The 17,566-nt window shown below is 53.3% G+C and overlaps 47 non-coding genes across 47 annotated transcripts; 32 read left to right on the forward strand and 15 right to left on the reverse strand.

Annotated features, from left to right (window-relative positions):
• The first annotated feature begins 181 nt into the window (after positions 1-181).
• Positions 182-254, forward strand: Trnad-auc. Its single transcript has one exon. It is a non-coding gene; the product is annotated as a tRNA-Asp (tRNA).
• Positions 255-448: 194 nt separating this feature from the next.
• Trnap-agg lies at positions 449-520 on the reverse strand. Its single transcript has one exon. It is a non-coding gene; the product is annotated as a tRNA-Pro (tRNA).
• A 633-nt stretch (positions 521-1,153) lies between these two features.
• Trnad-auc lies at positions 1,154-1,226 on the forward strand. The gene has a single exon. It is a non-coding gene; the product is annotated as a tRNA-Asp (tRNA).
• Positions 1,227-1,420: 194 nt separating this feature from the next.
• Positions 1,421-1,492, reverse strand: Trnap-agg. The gene has a single exon. It is a non-coding gene; the product is annotated as a tRNA-Pro (tRNA).
• A 402-nt stretch (positions 1,493-1,894) lies between these two features.
• Positions 1,895-1,967, forward strand: Trnav-cac. The gene has a single exon. It is a non-coding gene; the product is annotated as a tRNA-Val (tRNA).
• A 158-nt stretch (positions 1,968-2,125) lies between these two features.
• On the forward strand, positions 2,126-2,198 carry Trnad-auc. The gene has a single exon. It is a non-coding gene; the product is annotated as a tRNA-Asp (tRNA).
• A 194-nt stretch (positions 2,199-2,392) lies between these two features.
• On the reverse strand, positions 2,393-2,464 carry Trnap-agg. The gene has a single exon. It is a non-coding gene; the product is annotated as a tRNA-Pro (tRNA).
• Positions 2,465-2,866: 402 nt separating this feature from the next.
• Positions 2,867-2,939, forward strand: Trnav-cac. The gene has a single exon. It is a non-coding gene; the product is annotated as a tRNA-Val (tRNA).
• A 158-nt stretch (positions 2,940-3,097) lies between these two features.
• On the forward strand, positions 3,098-3,170 carry Trnad-auc. Its single transcript has one exon. It is a non-coding gene; the product is annotated as a tRNA-Asp (tRNA).
• A 194-nt stretch (positions 3,171-3,364) lies between these two features.
• Positions 3,365-3,436, reverse strand: Trnap-agg. The gene has a single exon. It is a non-coding gene; the product is annotated as a tRNA-Pro (tRNA).
• A 402-nt stretch (positions 3,437-3,838) lies between these two features.
• Trnav-cac lies at positions 3,839-3,911 on the forward strand. The gene has a single exon. It is a non-coding gene; the product is annotated as a tRNA-Val (tRNA).
• Positions 3,912-4,069: 158 nt separating this feature from the next.
• Trnad-auc lies at positions 4,070-4,142 on the forward strand. Its single transcript has one exon. It is a non-coding gene; the product is annotated as a tRNA-Asp (tRNA).
• Positions 4,143-4,336: 194 nt separating this feature from the next.
• On the reverse strand, positions 4,337-4,408 carry Trnap-agg. The gene has a single exon. It is a non-coding gene; the product is annotated as a tRNA-Pro (tRNA).
• Positions 4,409-5,041: 633 nt separating this feature from the next.
• Trnad-auc lies at positions 5,042-5,114 on the forward strand. The gene has a single exon. It is a non-coding gene; the product is annotated as a tRNA-Asp (tRNA).
• Positions 5,115-5,308: 194 nt separating this feature from the next.
• On the reverse strand, positions 5,309-5,380 carry Trnap-agg. The gene has a single exon. It is a non-coding gene; the product is annotated as a tRNA-Pro (tRNA).
• A 402-nt stretch (positions 5,381-5,782) lies between these two features.
• Trnaa-cgc lies at positions 5,783-5,855 on the forward strand. The gene has a single exon. It is a non-coding gene; the product is annotated as a tRNA-Ala (tRNA).
• A 158-nt stretch (positions 5,856-6,013) lies between these two features.
• On the forward strand, positions 6,014-6,086 carry Trnad-auc. Its single transcript has one exon. It is a non-coding gene; the product is annotated as a tRNA-Asp (tRNA).
• Positions 6,087-6,280: 194 nt separating this feature from the next.
• Positions 6,281-6,352, reverse strand: Trnap-agg. The gene has a single exon. It is a non-coding gene; the product is annotated as a tRNA-Pro (tRNA).
• Positions 6,353-6,754: 402 nt separating this feature from the next.
• Trnav-cac lies at positions 6,755-6,827 on the forward strand. Its single transcript has one exon. It is a non-coding gene; the product is annotated as a tRNA-Val (tRNA).
• Positions 6,828-6,985: 158 nt separating this feature from the next.
• On the forward strand, positions 6,986-7,058 carry Trnad-auc. Its single transcript has one exon. It is a non-coding gene; the product is annotated as a tRNA-Asp (tRNA).
• A 194-nt stretch (positions 7,059-7,252) lies between these two features.
• On the reverse strand, positions 7,253-7,324 carry Trnap-agg. The gene has a single exon. It is a non-coding gene; the product is annotated as a tRNA-Pro (tRNA).
• Positions 7,325-7,726: 402 nt separating this feature from the next.
• Positions 7,727-7,799, forward strand: Trnav-cac. Its single transcript has one exon. It is a non-coding gene; the product is annotated as a tRNA-Val (tRNA).
• A 158-nt stretch (positions 7,800-7,957) lies between these two features.
• On the forward strand, positions 7,958-8,030 carry Trnad-auc. The gene has a single exon. It is a non-coding gene; the product is annotated as a tRNA-Asp (tRNA).
• Positions 8,031-8,224: 194 nt separating this feature from the next.
• On the reverse strand, positions 8,225-8,296 carry Trnap-agg. The gene has a single exon. It is a non-coding gene; the product is annotated as a tRNA-Pro (tRNA).
• Positions 8,297-8,698: 402 nt separating this feature from the next.
• On the forward strand, positions 8,699-8,771 carry Trnav-cac. The gene has a single exon. It is a non-coding gene; the product is annotated as a tRNA-Val (tRNA).
• A 158-nt stretch (positions 8,772-8,929) lies between these two features.
• Trnad-auc lies at positions 8,930-9,002 on the forward strand. The gene has a single exon. It is a non-coding gene; the product is annotated as a tRNA-Asp (tRNA).
• A 194-nt stretch (positions 9,003-9,196) lies between these two features.
• Positions 9,197-9,268, reverse strand: Trnap-agg. The gene has a single exon. It is a non-coding gene; the product is annotated as a tRNA-Pro (tRNA).
• A 402-nt stretch (positions 9,269-9,670) lies between these two features.
• Trnav-cac lies at positions 9,671-9,743 on the forward strand. Its single transcript has one exon. It is a non-coding gene; the product is annotated as a tRNA-Val (tRNA).
• A 158-nt stretch (positions 9,744-9,901) lies between these two features.
• Trnad-auc lies at positions 9,902-9,974 on the forward strand. The gene has a single exon. It is a non-coding gene; the product is annotated as a tRNA-Asp (tRNA).
• A 194-nt stretch (positions 9,975-10,168) lies between these two features.
• Trnap-agg lies at positions 10,169-10,240 on the reverse strand. Its single transcript has one exon. It is a non-coding gene; the product is annotated as a tRNA-Pro (tRNA).
• Positions 10,241-10,642: 402 nt separating this feature from the next.
• On the forward strand, positions 10,643-10,715 carry Trnav-cac. Its single transcript has one exon. It is a non-coding gene; the product is annotated as a tRNA-Val (tRNA).
• A 158-nt stretch (positions 10,716-10,873) lies between these two features.
• Positions 10,874-10,946, forward strand: Trnad-auc. The gene has a single exon. It is a non-coding gene; the product is annotated as a tRNA-Asp (tRNA).
• A 668-nt stretch (positions 10,947-11,614) lies between these two features.
• On the forward strand, positions 11,615-11,687 carry Trnav-cac. The gene has a single exon. It is a non-coding gene; the product is annotated as a tRNA-Val (tRNA).
• Positions 11,688-11,845: 158 nt separating this feature from the next.
• Positions 11,846-11,918, forward strand: Trnad-auc. The gene has a single exon. It is a non-coding gene; the product is annotated as a tRNA-Asp (tRNA).
• Positions 11,919-12,112: 194 nt separating this feature from the next.
• Trnap-agg lies at positions 12,113-12,184 on the reverse strand. The gene has a single exon. It is a non-coding gene; the product is annotated as a tRNA-Pro (tRNA).
• A 402-nt stretch (positions 12,185-12,586) lies between these two features.
• On the forward strand, positions 12,587-12,659 carry Trnav-cac. The gene has a single exon. It is a non-coding gene; the product is annotated as a tRNA-Val (tRNA).
• Positions 12,660-12,817: 158 nt separating this feature from the next.
• Positions 12,818-12,890, forward strand: Trnad-auc. The gene has a single exon. It is a non-coding gene; the product is annotated as a tRNA-Asp (tRNA).
• Positions 12,891-13,084: 194 nt separating this feature from the next.
• Trnap-agg lies at positions 13,085-13,156 on the reverse strand. The gene has a single exon. It is a non-coding gene; the product is annotated as a tRNA-Pro (tRNA).
• Positions 13,157-13,558: 402 nt separating this feature from the next.
• Positions 13,559-13,631, forward strand: Trnav-cac. The gene has a single exon. It is a non-coding gene; the product is annotated as a tRNA-Val (tRNA).
• Positions 13,632-13,789: 158 nt separating this feature from the next.
• Trnad-auc lies at positions 13,790-13,862 on the forward strand. Its single transcript has one exon. It is a non-coding gene; the product is annotated as a tRNA-Asp (tRNA).
• A 194-nt stretch (positions 13,863-14,056) lies between these two features.
• Positions 14,057-14,128, reverse strand: Trnap-agg. Its single transcript has one exon. It is a non-coding gene; the product is annotated as a tRNA-Pro (tRNA).
• Positions 14,129-14,760: 632 nt separating this feature from the next.
• Positions 14,761-14,833, forward strand: Trnad-auc. Its single transcript has one exon. It is a non-coding gene; the product is annotated as a tRNA-Asp (tRNA).
• Positions 14,834-15,500: 667 nt separating this feature from the next.
• Positions 15,501-15,573, forward strand: Trnav-cac. The gene has a single exon. It is a non-coding gene; the product is annotated as a tRNA-Val (tRNA).
• Positions 15,574-15,731: 158 nt separating this feature from the next.
• On the forward strand, positions 15,732-15,804 carry Trnad-auc. The gene has a single exon. It is a non-coding gene; the product is annotated as a tRNA-Asp (tRNA).
• A 194-nt stretch (positions 15,805-15,998) lies between these two features.
• Trnap-agg lies at positions 15,999-16,070 on the reverse strand. The gene has a single exon. It is a non-coding gene; the product is annotated as a tRNA-Pro (tRNA).
• A 632-nt stretch (positions 16,071-16,702) lies between these two features.
• Positions 16,703-16,775, forward strand: Trnad-auc. The gene has a single exon. It is a non-coding gene; the product is annotated as a tRNA-Asp (tRNA).
• A 667-nt stretch (positions 16,776-17,442) lies between these two features.
• Trnav-cac lies at positions 17,443-17,515 on the forward strand. Its single transcript has one exon. It is a non-coding gene; the product is annotated as a tRNA-Val (tRNA).
• The last annotated feature ends 51 nt before the right edge of the window (positions 17,516-17,566 follow it).

Genomic DNA, 17,566 nt, shown 5'->3' on the forward strand with positions numbered 1-17,566 from the left:
CAGTTCGATCCCGGGCAGGAACCATATTTTCCTGCCTGTGTCGTATTGTCCTCCAATGAGCCACGTCGTGTGTGGATCTGCTGCATGTCCCTTCGTTTTGCAAGTACCACATTTATTGAATTTTTTAGTTACGATGGCAACATCACTACAAGTTGCCTGTGAAGTAAGGTGCGCACAAGCAGTTTCCGTGGTGTAGAGGTTATCACGTCTGCCCATCACGCAGAAGTTCCCTGGTTCGATCCCGGGCGGAAACACTTTTTCATCACTTTAAGCAAGACTTACTAACATGCATCTGCTACCATCTGTACCCGAAACCTTCGTAATCGCCTTCACGCGATGGACCACAGCGTCAATTGCTCACACCAAATAAGAAATTCATTTGATATTGACGGCGAGCTTTTTGCGCTGACTCAGCCACTGACGTGCGATCAGTTTGCACAACACGCTAGGGCTCGTCCGGGATTTGAAACCGGGACCTCCTGCACCCTAAACAGGAATCATACCCCTAGACCAACGAGCCCTGTGACACGGCGAATGCCAATTACTTCGGTCCCTCGATGTCGTCCAGGGTGCCCTGACAGTCTCGTGTAGGCTGGCGGGATGGGGGCGGCGCGAATTCCCGCGGTCGGCGGCCTTCCTGGGCTATTGGTACCTTCATGTAGAGCTGCCGCTGGGCTCGCACTGCCTGCTGCTGAGAAAGTGATTGCTTTTGCTGATATGACTTGCAATAACGACTGCGCGAAACGCCGCTATCTCGTTAGGGGTGCTACGGCAGACACCCTCTCGAGCACCCCGAAGACTTCTTGAGCCCTCGGCTGTGATGGGTTCCAGGCTGACAAATGAAATGTCGTGTGTGCATTCGCGGACGAGAGAAAGGCTGAGGCAAGTTGGAGTGAACAAGGATGGACTTCTCGGGTCCGTCGTTTCCGTAGTGTAGCGATTTTCACGCCTGCTTCACACGCAGAAGGTCCCCAGTTCGATCCCGGGCAGGAACAGTATTTTCCTGCCTGTGTCGTATTGTCCTCCAATGAGCCACGTCGTGTGTGGATCTGCTGCATGTCCCTTCGTTTTGCAAGTACCACATTTATTGAATTTTTTAGTTACGATGGCAACATCACTACAAGTTGTCTGTGAAGTAAGGTGCGCACAAGCAGTTTCCGTGGTGTAGAGGTTATCACGTCTGCCCATCACGCAGAAGTTCCCTGGTTCGATCCCGGGCGGAAACACTTTTTCATCACTTTAAGCAAGACTTACTAACATGCATCTGCTACCATCTGTACCCGAAACCTTCGTAATCGCCTTCACGCGATGGACCACAGCGTCAATTGCTCACACCAAATAAGAAATTCATTTGATATTGACGGCGAGCTTTTTGCGCTGACTCAGCCACTGACGTGCGATCAGTTTGCACAACACGCTAGGGCTCGTCCGGGATTTGAAACCGGGACCTCCTGCACCCTAAGCAGGAATCATACCCCTAGACCAACGAGCCCTGTGACACGGCGAATGCCAATTACTTCGGTCCCTCGATGTCGTCCAGGGTGCCCTGACAGTCTCGTGTAGGCTGGCGGGATGGGGGCGGCGCGAATTCCCGCGGTCGGCGGCCTTCCTGGGCTATTGGTACCTTCATGTAGAGCTGCCGCTGGGCTCGCACTGCCTGCTGCTGAGAAATTGATTGCCTTTGCTGATATGACTTGCAATAACGACTGCGCGAAACGCCGCTATCTCGTTAGGGGTGCTACGGCAGACACCCTCTCGAGCACCCCGAAGACTTCTTGAGCCCTCGGCTGTGATGGGTTCCAGGCTGACAAATGAAATGTCGTGTGTGCATTCGCGGACGAGAGAAAGGCTGAGGCAAGTTGGAGTGAACAAGGATGGACTTCTCGCGTCCGTCGTTTCCGTAGTGTAGCGGTTATCACGTCTGCTTCACACGCAGAAGGTCCCCGGTTCGATCCCGGGCAGGAACAGTATTTTCCTGCCTGTGTCGTATTGTCCTCCAATGAGCCACGTCGTGTGTGGATCTGCTGCATGTCCCTTCGTTTTGCAAGTACCACATTTATTGAATTTTTTAGTTACGATGGCAACATCACTACAAGTTGTCTGTGAAGTAAGGTGCGCACAAGCAGTTTCCGTGGTGTAGAGGTTATCACGTCTGCCCATCACGCAGAAGTTCCCTGGTTCGATCCCGGGCGGAAACACTTTTTCATCACTTTAAGCAAGACTTACTAACATGCATCTGCTACCATCTGTACCCGAAACCTTCGTAATCGCCTTCACGCGATGGACCACAGCGTCAATTGCTCACACCAAATAAGAAATTCATTTGATATTGACGGCGAGCTTTTTGCGCTGACTCAGCCACTGACGTGCGATCAGTTTGCACAACACGCTAGGGCTCGTCCGGGATTTGAAACCGGGACCTCCTGCACCCTAAGCAGGAATCATACCCCTAGACCAACGAGCCCTGTGACACGGCGAATGCCAATTACTTCGGTCCCTCGATGTCGTCCAGGGTGCCCTGACAGTCTCGTGTAGGCTGGCGGGATGGGGGCGGCGCGAATTCCCGCGGTCGGCGGCCTTCCTGGGCTATTGGTACCTTCATGTAGAGCTGCCGCTGGGCTCGCACTGCCTGCTGCTGAGAAATTGATTGCCTTTGCTGATATGACTTGCAATAACGACTGCGCGAAACGCCGCTATCTCGTTAGGGGTGCTACGGCAGACACCCTCTCGAGCACCCCGAAGACTTCTTGAGCCCTCGGCTGTGATGGGTTCCAGGCTGACAAATGAAATGTCGTGTGTGCATTCGCGGACGAGAGAAAGGCTGAGGCAAGTTGGAGTGAACAAGGATGGACTTCTCGCGTCCGTCGTTTCCGTAGTGTAGCGGTTATCACGTCTGCTTCACACGCAGAAGGTCCCCGGTTCGATCCCGGGCAGGAACAGTATTTTCCTGCCTGTGTCGTATTGTCCTCCAATGAGCCACGTCGTGTGTGGATCTGCTGCATGTCCCTTCGTTTTGCAAGTACCACATTTATTGAATTTTTTAGTTACGATGGCAACATCACTACAAGTTGTCTGTGAAGTAAGGTGCGCACAAGCAGTTTCCGTGGTGTAGAGGTTATCACGTCTGCCCATCACGCAGAAGTTCCCTGGTTCGATCCCGGGCGGAAACACTTTTTCATCACTTTAAGCAAGACTTACTAACATGCATCTGCTACCATCTGTACCCGAAACCTTCGTAATCGCCTTCACGCGTTGGACCACAGCGTCAATTGCTCACACCAAATAAGAAATTCATTTGATATTGACGGCGAGCTTTTTGCGCTGACTCAGCCACTGACGTGCGATCAGTTTGCACAACACGCTAGGGCTCGTCCGGGATTTGAACCCGGGACCTCCTGCACCCTAAGCAGGAATCATACCCCTAGACCAACGAGCCCTGTGACACGGCGAATGCCAATTACTTCGGTCCCTCGATGTCGTCCAGGGTGCCCTGACAGTCTCGTGTAGGCTGGCGGGATGGGGGCGGCGCGAATTCCCGCGGTCGGCGGCCTTCCTGGGCTATTGGTACCTTCATGTAGAGCTGCCGCTGGGCTCGCACTGCCTGCTGCTGAGAAAGTGATTGCTTTTGCTGATATGACTTGCAATAACGACTGCGCGAAACGCCGCTATCTCGTTAGGGGTGCTACGGCAGACACCCTCTCGAGCACCCCGAAGACTTCTTGAGCCCTCGGCTGTGATGGGTTCCAGGCTGACAAATGAAATGTCGTGTGTGCATTCGCGGACGAGAGAAAGGCTGAGGCAAGTTGGAGTGAACAAGGATGGACTTCTCGGGTCCGTCGTTTCCGTAGTGTAGCGGTTATCACGTCTGCTTCACACGCAGAAGGTCCCCGGTTCGATCCCGGGCGGGAACAGTATTTTCCTGCCTGTGTCGTATTGTCCTCCAATGAGCCACGTCGTGTGTGGATCTGCTGCATGTCCCTCCGTTTTGCAAGTACCACATTTATTGAATTTTTTAGTTACGATGGCAACATCACTACAAGTTGTCTGTGAAGTAAGGTGCGCACAAGCAGTTTCCGTGGTGTAGAGGTTATCACGTCTGCCCATCACGCAGAAGTTCCCTGGTTCGATCCCGGGCGGAAACACTTTTTCATCACTTTAAGCAAGACTTACTAACATGCATCTGCTACCATCTGTACCCGAAACCTTCGTAATCGCCTTCACGCGTTGGACCACAGCGTCAATTGCTCACACCAAATAAGAAATTCATTTGATATTGACGGCGAGCTTTTTGCGCTGACTCAGCCACTGACGTGCGATCAGTTTGCACAACACGCTAGGGCTCGTCCGGGATTTGAACCCGGGACCTCCTGCACCCTAAGCAGGAATCATACCCCTAGACCAACGAGCCCTGTGACACGGCGAATGCCAATTACTTCGGTCCCTCGATGTCGTCCAGGGTGCCCTGACAGTCTCGTGTAGGCTGGCGGGATGGGGGCGGCGCGAATTCCCGCGGTCGGCGGCCTTCCTGGGCTATTGGTACCTTCATGTAGAGCTGCCGCTGGGCTCGCACTGCCTGCTGCTGAGAAAGTGATTGCTTTTGCTGATATGACTTGCAATAACGACTGCGCGAAACGCCGCTATCTCGTTAGGGGTGCTACGGCAGACACCCTCTCGAGCACCCCGAAGACTTCTTGAGCCCTCGGCTGTGATGGGTTCCAGGCTGACAAATGAAATGTCGTGTGTGCATTCGCGGACGAGAGAAAGGCTGAGGCAAGTTGGAGTGAACAAGGATGGACTTCTCGGGTCCGTCGTTTCCGTAGTGTAGCGATTTTCACGTCTGCTTCACACGCAGAAGGTCCCCAGTTCGATCCCGGGCAGGAACAGTATTTTCCTGCCTGTGTCGTATTGTCCTCCAATGAGCCACGTCGTGTGTGGATCTGCTGCATGTCCCTTCGTTTTGCAAGTACCACATTTATTGAATTTTTTAGTTACGATGGCAACATCACTACAAGTTGTCTGTGAAGTAAGGTGCGCACAAGCAGTTTCCGTGGTGTAGAGGTTATCACGTCTGCCCATCACGCAGAAGTTCCCTGGTTCGATCCCGGGCGGAAACACTTTTTCATCACTTTAAGCAAGACTTACAAACATGCATCTGCTACCATCTGTACCCGAAACCTTCGTAATCGCCTTCACGCGATGGACCACAGCGTCAATTGCTCACACCAAATAAGAAATTCATTTGATATTGACGGCGAGCTTTTTGCGCTGACTCAGCCACTGACGTGCGATCAGTTTGCACAACACGCTAGGGCTCGTCCGGGATTTGAAACCGGGACCTCCTGCACCCTAAGCAGGAATCATACCCCTAGACCAACGAGCCCTGTGACACGGCGAATGCCAATTACTTCGGTCCCTCGATGTCGTCCAGGGTGCCCTGACAGTCTCGTGTAGGCTGGCGGGATGGGGGCGGCGCGAATTCCCGCGGTCGGCGGCCTTCCTGGGCTATAGGTACCTTCATGTAGAGCTGCCGCTGGGCTCGCACTGCCTGCTGCTGAGAAAGTGATTGCTTTTGCTGATATGACTTGCAATAACGACTGCGCGAAACGCCGCTATCTCGTTAGGGGTGCTACGGCAGACACCCTCTCGAGCACCCCGAAGACTTCTTGAGCCCTCGGCTGTGATGGGTTCCAGGCTGACAAATGAAATGTCGTGTGTGCATTCGCGGACGAGAGAAAGGCTGAGGCAAGTTGGAGTGAACAAGGATGGACTTCTCGGGTCCGTCGTTTCCGTAGTGTAGCGGTTATCACGTCTGCTTCGCACGCAGAAGGTCCCCGGTTCGATCCCGGGCGGGAACAGTATTTTCCTGCCTGTGTCGTATTGTCCTCCAATGAGCCACGTCGTGTGTGGATCTGCTGCATGTCCCTTCGTTTTGCAAGTACCACATTTATTGAATTTTTTAGTTACGATGGCAACATCACTACAAGTTGTCTGTGAAGTAAGGTGCGCACAAGCAGTTTCCGTGGTGTAGAGGTTATCACGTCTGCCCATCACGCAGAAGTTCCCTGGTTCGATCCCGGGCGGAAACACTTTTTCATCACTTTAAGCAAGACTTACTAACATGCATCTGCTACCATCTGTACCCGAAACCTTCGTAATCGCCTTCACGCGTTGGACCACAGCGTCAATTGCTCACACCAAATAAGAAATTCATTTGATATTGACGGCGAGCTTTTTGCGCTGACTCAGCCACTGACGTGCGATCAGTTTAAACAACACGCTAGGGCTCGTCCGGGATTTGAACCCGGGACCTCCTGCACCCTAAGCAGGAATCATACCCCTAGACCAACGAGCCCTGTGACACGGCGAATGCCAATTACTTCGGTCCCTCGATGTCGTCCAGGGTGCCCTGACAGTCTCGTGTAGGCTGGCGGGATGGGGGCGGCGCGAATTCCCGCGGTCGGCGGCCTTCCTGGGCTATTGGTACCTTCATGTAGAGCTGCCGCTGGGCTCGCACTGCCTGCTGCTGAGAAAGTGATTGCTTTTGCTGATATGACTTGCAATAACGACTGCGCGAAACGCCGCTATCTCGTTAGGGGTGCTACGGCAGACACCCTCTCGAGCACCCCGAAGACTTCTTGAGCCCTCGGCTGTGATGGGTTCCAGGCTGACAAATGAAATGTCGTGTGTGCATTCGCGGACGAGAGAAAGGCTGAGGCAAGTTGGAGTGAACAAGGATGGACTTCTCGGGTCCGTGGTTTCCGTAGTGTAGCGGTTATCACGTCTGCTTCACACGCAGAAGGTCCCCGGTTCGATCCCGGGCGGGAACAGTATTTTCCTGCCTGTGTCGTATTGTCCTCCAATGAGCCACGTCGTGTGTGGATCTGCTGCATGTCCCTCCGTTTTGCAAGTACCACATTTATTGAATTTTTTAGTTACGATGGCAACATCACTACAAGTTGTCTGTGAAGTAAGGTGCGCACAAGCAGTTTCCGTGGTGTAGAGGTTATCACGTCTGCCCATCACGCAGAAGTTCCCTGGTTCGATCCCGGGCGGAAACACTTTTTCATCACTTTAAGCAAGACTTACTAACATGCATCTGCTACCATCTGTACCCGAAACCTTCGTAATCGCCTTCACGCGTTGGACCACAGCGTCAATTGCTCACACCAAATAAGAAGTTCATTTGATATTGACGGCGAGCTTTTTGCGCTGACTCAGCCACTGACGTGCGATCAGTTTGCACAACACGCTAGGGCTCGTCCGGGATTTGAACCCGTGACCTCCTGCACCCTAAGCAGGAATCATACCCCTAGACCAACGAGCCCTGTGACACGGCGAATGCCAATTACTTCGGTCCCTCGATGTCGTCCAGGGTGCCCTGACAGTCTCGTGTAGGCTGGCGGGATGGGGGCGGCGCGAATTCCCGCGGTCGGCCGCCTTCCTGGGCTATTGGTACTTTCATGTAGAGCTGCCGCTGGGCTCGCACTGCCTGCTGCTGAGAAAGTGATTGCTTTTGCTGATATGACTTGCAATAACGACTGCGCGAAACGCCGCTATCTCGTTAGGGGTGCTACGGCAGACACCCTCTCGAGCACCCCGAAGACTTCTTGAGCCCTCGGCTGTGATGGGTTCCAGGCTGACAAATGAAATGTCGTGTGTGCATTCGCGGACGGGAGAAAGGCTGAGGCAAGTTGGAGTGAACAAGGATGGACTTCTCGGGTCCGTCGTTTCCGTAGTGAAGCGGTTATCACGTCTGCTTCACACGCAGAAGGTCCCCGGTTCGATCCCGGGCGGGAACAGTATTTTCCTGCCTGTGTCGTATTGTCCTCCAATGAGCCACGTCGTGTGTGGATCTGCTGCATGTCCCTCCGTTTTGCAAGTACCACATTTATTGAATTTTTTAGTTACGATGGCAACATCACTACAAGTTGTCTGTGAAGTAAGGTGCGCACAAGCAGTTTCCGTGGTGTAGAGGTTATCACGTCTGCCCATCACGCAGAAGTTCCCTGGTTCGATCCCGGGCGGAAACACTTTTTCATCACTTTAAGCAAGACTTACTAACATGCATCTGCTACCATCTGTACCCGAAACCTTCGTAATCGCCTTCACGCGTTGGACCACAGCGTCAATTGCTCACACCAAATAAGAAATTCATTTGATATTGACGGCGAGCTTTTTGCGCTGACTCAGCCACTGACGTGCGATCAGTTTGCACAACACGCTAGGGCTCGTCCGGGATTTGAACCCGGGACCTCCTGCACCCTAAGCAGGAATCATACCCCTAGACCAACGAGCCCTGTGACACGGCGAATGCCAATTACTTCGGTCCCTCGATGTCGTCCAGGGTGCCCTGACAGTCTCGTGTAGGCTGGCGGGATGGGGGCGGCGCGAATTCCCGCGGTCGGCGGCCTTCCTGGGCTATTGGTACCTTCATGTAGAGCTGCCGCTGGGCTCGCACTGCCTGCTGCTGAGAAAGTGATTGCTTTTGCTGATATGACTTGCAATAACGACTGCGCGAAACGCCGCTATCTCGTTAGGGGTGCTACGGCAGACACCCTCTCGAGCACCCCGAAGACTTCTTGAGCCCTCGGCTGTGATGGGTTCCAGGCTGACAAATGAAATGTCGTGTGTGCATTCGCGGACGAGAGAAAGGCTGAGGCAAGTTGGAGTGAACAAGGATGGACTTCTCGAGTCCGTCGTTTCCGTAGTGTAGCGGTTATCACGTCTGCTTCACACGCAGAAGGTCCCCGGTTCGATCCCGGGCGGGAACAGTATTTTCCTGCCTGTGTCGTATTGTCCTCCAATGAGCCACGTCGTGTGTGGATCTGCTGCATGTCCCTTCGTTTTGCAAGTACCACATTTATTGAATTTTTTAGTTACGATGGCAACATCACTACAAGTTGTCTGTGAAGTAAGGTGCGCACAAGCAGTTTCCGTGGTGTAGAGGTTATCACGTCTGCCCATCACGCAGAAGTTCCCTGGTTCGATCCCGGACGGAAACACTTTTTCATCACTTTAAGCAAGACTTACTAACATGCATCTGCTACCATCTGTACCCGAAACCTTCGTAATCGCCTTCACGCGTTGGACCACAGCGTCAATTGCTCACACCAAATAAGAAATTCATTTGATATTGACGGCGAGCTTTTTGCGCTGACTCAGCCACTGACGTGCGATCAGTTTGCACAACACGCTAGGGCTCGTCCGGGATTTGAACCCGTGACCTCCTGCACCCTAAGCAGGAATCATACCCCTAGACCAACGAGCCCTGTGACACGGCGAATGCCAATTACCTCGGTCCCTCGATGTCGTCCAGGGTGCCCTGACAGTCTCGTGTAGGCTGGCGGGATGGGGGCGGCGCGAATTCCCGCGGTCGGCGGCCTTCCTGGGCTATTGGTACCTTCATGTAGAGCTGCCGCTGGGCTCGCACTGCCTGCTGCTGAGAAAGTGATTGCTTTTGCTGATATGACTTGCAATAACGACTGCGCGAAACGCCGCTATCTCGTTAGGGGTGCTACGGCAGACACCCTCTCGAGCACCCCGAAGACATCTTGAGCCCTCGGCTGTGATGGGTTCCAGGCTGACAAATGAAATGTCGTGAGTGCATTCGCGGACGAGAGAAAGGCTGAGGCAAGTTGGAGTGAACAAGGATGGACTTCTCGGGTCCGTCGTTTCCGTAGTGTAGCGGTTATCACGTCTGCTTCACACGCAGAAGGTCCCCGGTTCGATCCCGGGCGGGAACAGTATTTTCCTGCCTGTGTCGTATTGTCCTCCAATGAGCCACGTCGTGTGTGGATCTGCTGCATGTCCCTTCGTTTTGCAAGTACCACATTTATTGAATTTTTTAGTTACGATGGCAACATCACTACAAGTTGTCTGTGAAGTAAGGTGCGCACAAGCAGTTTCCGTGGTGTAGAGGTTATCACGTCTGCCCATCACGCAGAAGTTCCCTGGTTCGATCCCGGGCGGAAACACTTTTTCATCACTTTAAGCAAGACTTACTAACACGCATCTGCTACCATCTGTACCCGAAACCTTCGTAATCGCCTTCACGCGTTGGACCACAGCGTCAATTGCTCACACCAAATAAGAAATTCATTTGATATTGACGGCGAGCTTTTTGCGCTGACTCAGCCACTGACGTGCGATCAGTTTGCACAACGCGCTAGGGCTCGTCCGGGATTTGAACCCGTGACCTCCTGCACCCTAAGCAGGAATCATACCCCTAGACCAACGAGCCCTGTGACACGGCGAATGCCAATTACTTCGGTCCCTCGATGTCGTCCAGGGTGCCCTGACAGTCTCGTGTAGGCTGGCGGGATGGGGGCGGCGCGAATTCCCGCGGTCGGCGGCCTTCCTGGGCTATTGGTACTTTCATGTAGAGCTGCCGCTGGGCTCGCACTGCCTGCTGCTGAGAAAGTGATTGCTTTTGCTGATATGACTTGCAATAACGACTGCGCGAAACGCCGCTATCTCGTTAGGGGTGCTACGGCAGACACCCTCTCGAGCACCCCGAAGACTTCTTGAGCCCTCGGCTGTGATGGGTTCCAGGCTGACAAATGAAATGTCGTGTGTGCATTCACGGGCGGGAGAAAGGCTGAGGCAAGTTGGAGTGAACAAGGATGGACTTCTCGGGTCCGTCGTTTCCGTAGTGTAGCGGTTATCACGTCTGCTTCACACGCAGAAGGTCCCCGGTTCGATCCCGGGCGGGAACACTATTTTCCTGCCTGTGTCGTATTGTCCTCCAATAAGCCACGTCGTGTGTGGATCTGCTGCATGTCCCTTCGTTTTGCAAGTACCACATTTATTGAATTTTTTAGTTACGATGGCAACATCACTACAAGTTGTCTTTGAAGTAAGGTGCGCACAAGCAGTTTCTGTGGTGTGGAGGTTATCACGTCTGCCCATCACGCAGAAGTTCCCTGGTTCGATCCCGGGCGGAAACACTTTTTCATCACTTTAAGCAAGACTTACTAACATGCATCTGCTACCATCTGTACCCGAAACCTTCGTAATCGCCTTCACGCGTTGGACCACAGCGTCAATTGCTCACACCAAATAAGAAATTCATTTGATATTGACGGCGAGCTTTTTGCGCTGACTCAGCCACTGACGTGCGATCAGTTTGCACAACACGCTAGGGCTTGTCCGGGATTTGAACCCGTGACCTCCTGCACCCTAAGCAGGAATCATAACCCTAGACCAACGAGCCCTGTGACACGGCGAATGCCAATTACTTCGGTCCCTCGATGTCGTCCAGGGTGCCCTGACAGTCTCGTGTAGGCTGGCGGGATGGGGGCGGCGCGAATTCCCGTGGTCGGCGGCCTTCCTGGGCTATTGGTACTTTCATGTAGAGCTGCCGCTGGGCTCGCACTGCCTGCTGCTGAGAAAGTGATTGCTTTTGCTGATATGACTTGCAATAACGACTGCGCGAAACGCCGCTATCTCGTTAGGGGTGCTACGGCAGACACCCTCTCGAGCACCCCGAAGACTTCTTGAGCCCTCGGCTGTGATGGGTTCCAGGCTGACAAATGAAATGTCGTGTGTGCATTCGCGGACGAGAGAAAGGCTGAGGCAAGTTGGAGTGAACAAGGATGGACTTCTCGGGTCCGTCGTTTCCGTAGTGTAGCGGTTATCACGTCTGCTTCACACGCAGAAGGTCCCCGGTTCGATCCCGCGCGGGAACAGTATTTTCCTGCCTGTGTCGTATTGTCCTCCAATGAGCCACGTCGTGTGTGGATCTGCTGCATGTCCCTTCGTTTTGCAAGTACCACATGTATTGAATTTTTTAGTTACGATGGCAACATCACTACAAGTTGTCTGTGAAGTAAGGTGCGCACAAGCAGTTTCCGTGGTGTAGAGGTTATCACGTCTGCCCATCACGCAGAAGTTCCCTGGTTCGATCCCGGGCGGAAACACTTTTTCATCACTTTAAGCAAGACTTACTAACATGCATCTGCTACCATCTGTACCCGAAACCTTCGTAATCGCCTTCACGCGTTGGACCACAGCGTCAATTGCTCACACCAAATAAGAAATTCATTTGATATTGACGGCGAGCTTTTTGCGCTGACTCAGCCACTGACGTGCGATCAGTTTGCACAACACGCTAGGGCCCGTCCGGGATTTGAACCCGGGACCTCCTGCACCCTAAGCAGGAATCATACCCCTAGACCAACGAGCCCTGTGACACGGCGAATGCCAATTACTTCGGTCCCTCGATGTCGTCCAGGGTGCCCTGACAGTCTCGTGTAGGCTGGCGGGATGGGGGCCTCGCCAATTCCCGCGGTCGGCGGCCTTCCTGGGCTATTGGTACCTTCATGTAGAGCTGCCGCTGGGCTCGCACTGCCTGCTGCTGAGAAAGTGATTGCTTTTGCTGATATGACTTGCAATAACGACTGCGCGAAACGCCGCTATCTCGTTAGGGGTGCTACGGCAGACACCCTCTCGAGCACCCCGAAGACTTCTTGAGCCCTCGGCTGTGATGGGTTCCAGGCTGACAAATGAAATGTCGTGTGTGCATTCGCGGACGAGAGAAAGGCTGAGGCAAGTTGGAGTGAACAAGGATGGACTTCTCGGGTCCGTCGTTTCCGTAGTGTAGCGGTTATCACGTCTGCTTCACACGCAGAAGGTCCCCGGTTCGATCCCGGGCGGGAACAGTATTTTCCTGCCTGTGTCGTATTGTCCTCCAATGAGCCACGTCGTGTGTGGATCTGCTGCATGTCCCTTCGTTTTGCAAGTACCACATTTATTGAATTTTTTAGTTACGATGGCAACATCACTACAAGTTGTCTGCGAAGTAAGGTGCGCACAAGCAGTTTCCGTGGTGTAGAGGTTATCACGTCTGCCCATCACGCAGAAGTTCCCTGGTTCGATCCCGGGCGGAAACACTTTTTCATCACTTTAAGCAAGACTTACTAACATGCATCTGCTACCATCTGTACCCGAAACCTTCGTAATCGCCTTCACGCGTTGGACCACAGCGTCAATTGCTCACACCAAATAAGAAATTCATTTGATATTGACGGCGAGCTTTTTGCGCTGACTCAGCCACTGACGTGCGATCAGTTTGCACAACACGCTAGGGCTCGTCCGGGACTTGAACCCGTGACCTCCTGCACCCTAAGCAGGAATCATACCCCTAGACCAACGAGCCCTGTGACACGGCGAATGCCAATTACTTCGGTCCCTCGATGTCGTCCAGGGTGCCCTGACAGTCTCGTGTAGGCTGGCGGGATGGGGGCCTCGCCAATTCCCGCGGTCGGCGGCCTTCCTGGGCTATTGGTACCTTCATGTAGAGCTGCCGCTGGGCTCGCACTGCCTGCTGCTGAGAAAGTGATTGCTTTTGCTGATATGACTTGCAATAACGACTGCGCGAAACGCCGCTATCTCGTTAGGGGTGCTACGGCAGACACCCTCTCGAGCACCCCGAAGACTTCTTGAGCCCTCGGCTGTGATGGGTTCCAGGCTGACAAATGAAATGTCGTGTGTGCATTCGCGGACGAGAGAAAGGCTGAGGCAAGTTGGAGTGAACAAGGATGTACTTCTCGGGTCCGTCGTTTCCGTAGTGTAGCGGTTATCACGTCTGCTTCACACGCAGAAGGTCCCCGGTTCGATCCCGGGCGGGAACAGTATTTTCCTGCCTGTGTCGTATTGTCCTCCAATGAGCCACGTCGTGTGTGGATCTGCTGCATGTCCCTTCGTTTTGCAAGTACCACATTTATTGAATTTTTTAGTTACGATGGCAACATCACTACAAGTTGTCTGTGAAGTAAAGTGCGCACAAGCAGTTTCCGTGGTGTAGAGGTTATCACGTCTGCCCATCACGCAGAAGTTCCCTGGTTCGATCCCGGGCGGAAACACTTTTTCATCACTTTAAGCAAGACTTACTAACATGCATCTGCTACCATCTGTACCCGAAACCTTCGTAATCGCCTTCACGCGTTGGACCACAGCGTCAATTGCTCACACCAAATAAGAAATTCATTTGATATTGACGGCGAGCTTTTTGCGCTGACTCAGCCACTGACGTGCGATCAGTTTGCACAACACGCTAGGGCTCGTCCGGGATTTGAACCCGGGACCTCCTGCACCCTAAGCAGGAATCATACCCCTAGACCAACGAGCCCTGTGACACGGCGAATGCCAATTACTTCGGTCCCTCGATGTCGTCCAGGGTGCCCTGACAGTCTCGTGTAGGCTGGCGGGATGGGGGCCTCGCCAATTCCCGCGGTCGGCGGGCTTCCTGGGCTATTGGTACCTTCATGTAGAGCTGCCGCTGGGCTCGCACTGCCTGCTGCTGAGAAAGTGATTGCTTTTGCTGATATGACTTGCAATAACGACTGCGCGAAACGCCGCTATCTCGTTAGGGGTGCTACGGCAGACACCCTCTCGAGCACCCCGAAGACTTCTTGAGCCCTCGGCTGTGATGGGTTCCAGGCTGACAAATGAAATGTCGTGTGTGCATTCGCGGACGAGAGAAAGGCTGAGGCAATTTGGAGTGAACAAGGATGGACTTCTCGGGTCCGTCGTTTCCGTAGTGTAGCGGTTATCACGTTGCTTCACACGCAGAAGGTCCCCGGTTCGATCCCGAGCGGGAACAGTATTTTCCTGCCTGTGTCGTATTGTCCTCCAATGAGCTACGTCGTGTGTGGATCTGCTGCATGTCCCTTCGTTTTGCAAGTACCACATTTATTGAATTTTTTAGTTACGATGGCAACATCACTACAAGTTGTCTGTGAAGTAAGGTGCGCACAAGCAGTTTCCGTGGTGTAGAGGTTATCACGTCTGCCCATCACGCAGAAGTTCCCTGGTTCGATCCCGGGCGGAACCACTTTTTCATCACTTTAAGCAAGACTTACTAACACGCATCTGCTACCATCTGTACCCGAAACCTTCGTAATCGCCTTCACGCGTTGGACCACAGCGTCAATTGCTCACACCAAATAAGAAATTCATTTGATATTGACGGCGAGCTTTTTGCGCTGACTCAGCCACTGACGTGCGATCAGTTTGCACAACACGCTAGGGCTCGTCCGGGATTAAACCCGGGACCTCCTGCACCCTAAGCAGGAATCATACCCCTAGACCAACGAGCCCTGTGACACGGCGAATGCCAATTACTTCGGTCCCTCGATGTCGTCCAGGGTGCCCTGACAGTCTCGTGTAGGCTGGCGGGATGGGGGCCTCGCCAATTCCCGCGGTCGGCGGACTTCCTGGGCTATTGGTACCTTCATGTAGAGCTGCCGCTGGGCTCGCACTGCCTGCTGCTGAGAAAGTGATTGCTTTTGCTGATATGACTTGCAATAACGACTGCGCGAAACGCCGCTATCTCGTTAGGGGTGCTACGGCAGACACCCTCTCGAGCACCCCGAAGACTTCTTGAGCCCTCGGCTGTGATGGGTTCCAGGCTGACAAATGAAATGTCGTGTGTGCATTCGCGGACGAGAGAACGGCTGAGGCAAGTTGGAGTGAACAAGGATGGACTTATCAGGTCCGTCGTTTCCGTAGTGTAGCGGTTATCACGTCTGCTTCACACGCAGAAGGTCCCCGGTTCGATCCCGGGCGGGAGCAGTATTTTCCTGCCTGTGTCGTATTGTCCTCCAATGAGCCACGTCGTGTGTGGATCTGCTGCATATCCCTTCGTTTTGCAAGTACCACATTTATTGAATTTTTTAGTTACGATGGCAACATCACTACAAGTTGTCTGTGAAGTAAAGTGCGCACAAGCAGTTTCCGTGGTGTAGAGGTTATCACGTCTGCCCATCACGCAGAAGTTCCCTGGTTCGATCCCGGGCGGAAACACTTTTTCATCACTTTAAGCAAGACTTACTAACATGCATCTGCTACCATCTGTACCCGAAACCTTCGTAATCGCCTTCACGCGTTGGACCACAGCGTCAATTGCTCACACCAAATAAGAAATTCATTTGATATTGACGGCGAGCTTTTTGCGCTGACTCAGCCACTGACGTGCGATCAGTTTGCACAACACGCTAGGGCTCGTCCGGGATTTGAACCCGGGACCTCCTGCACCCTAAGCAGGAATCATACCCCTAGACCAACGAGCCCTGTGACACGGCGAATGCCAATTACTTCGGTCCCTCGATGTCGTCCAGGGTGCCCTGACAGTCTCGTGTAGGCTGGCGGGATGGGGGCCTCGCCAATTCCCGCGGTCGGCGGGCTTCCTGGGCTATTGGTACCTTCATGTAGAGCTGCCGCTGGGCTCGCACTGCCTGCTGCTGAGAAAGTGATTGCTTTTGCTGATATGACTTGCAATAACGACTGCGCGAAACGCCGCTATCTCGTTAGGGGTGCTACGGCAGACACCCTCTCGAGCACCCCGAAGACTTCTTGAGCCCTCGGCTGTGATGGGTTCCAGGCTGACAAATGAAATGTCGTGTGTGCATTCGCGGACGAGAGAAAGGCTGAGGCAATTTGGAGTGAACAAGGATGGACTTCTCGGGTCCGTCGTTTCCGTAGTGTAGCGGTTATCACGTTGCTTCACACGCAGAAGGTCCCCGGTTCGATCCCGAGCGGGAACAGTATTTTCCTGCCTGTGTCGTATTGTCCTCCAATGAGCTACGTCGTGTGTGGATCTGCTGCATGTCCCTTCGTTTTGCAAGTACCACATTTATTGAATTTTTTAGTTACGATGGCAACATCACTACAAGTTGTCTGTGAAGTAAGGTGCGCACAAGCAGTTTCCGTGGTGTAGAGGTTATCACGTCTGCCCATCACGCAGAAGTTCCCTGGTTCGATCCCGGGCGGAACCACTTTTTCATCACTTTAAGCAAGACTTACTAACACGCATCTGCTACCATCTGTACCCGAAACCTTCGTAATCGCCTTCACGCGTTGGACCACAGCGTCAATTGCTCACACCAAATAAGAAATTCATTTGATATTGACGGCGAGCTTTTTGCGCTGACTCAGCCACTGACGTGCGATCAGTTTGCACAACACGCTAGGGCTCGTCCGGGATTAAACCCGGGACCTCCTGCACCCTAAGCAGGAATCATACCCCTAGACCAACGAGCCCTGTGACACGGCGAATGCCAATTACTTCGGTCCCTCGATGTCGTCCAGGGTGCCCTGACAGTCTCGTGTAGGCTGGCGGGATGGGGGCCTCGCCAATTCCCGCGGTCGGCGGACTTCCTGGGCTATTGGTACCTTCATGTAGAGCTGCCGCTGGGCTCGCACTGCCTGCTGCTGAGAAAGTGATTGCTTTTGCTGATATGACTTGCAATAACGACTGCGCGAAACGCCGCTATCTCGTTAGGGGTGCTACGGCAGACACCCTCTCGAGCACCCCGAAGACTTCTTGAGCCCTCGGCTGTGATGGGTTCCAGGCTGACAAATGAAATGTCGTGTGTGCATTCGCGGACGAGAGAAAGGCTGAGGCAATTTGGAGTGAACAAGGATGGACTTCTCGGGTCCGTCGTTTCCGTAGTGTAGCGGTTATCACGTCTGCTTCACACGCAGAAGGTCCCCGGTTCGATCCCGAGCGGGAACAGTATTTTCCTGCCTGTGTCGTATTGTCCTCCAATGAGCTACGTCGTGTGTG

The sequence above is a fragment of the Schistocerca piceifrons genome, chromosome 2 (genome assembly GCF_021461385.2).
Source record: "Schistocerca piceifrons isolate TAMUIC-IGC-003096 chromosome 2, iqSchPice1.1, whole genome shotgun sequence".
Taxonomy (NCBI): domain Eukaryota; kingdom Metazoa; phylum Arthropoda; class Insecta; order Orthoptera; family Acrididae; genus Schistocerca; species Schistocerca piceifrons.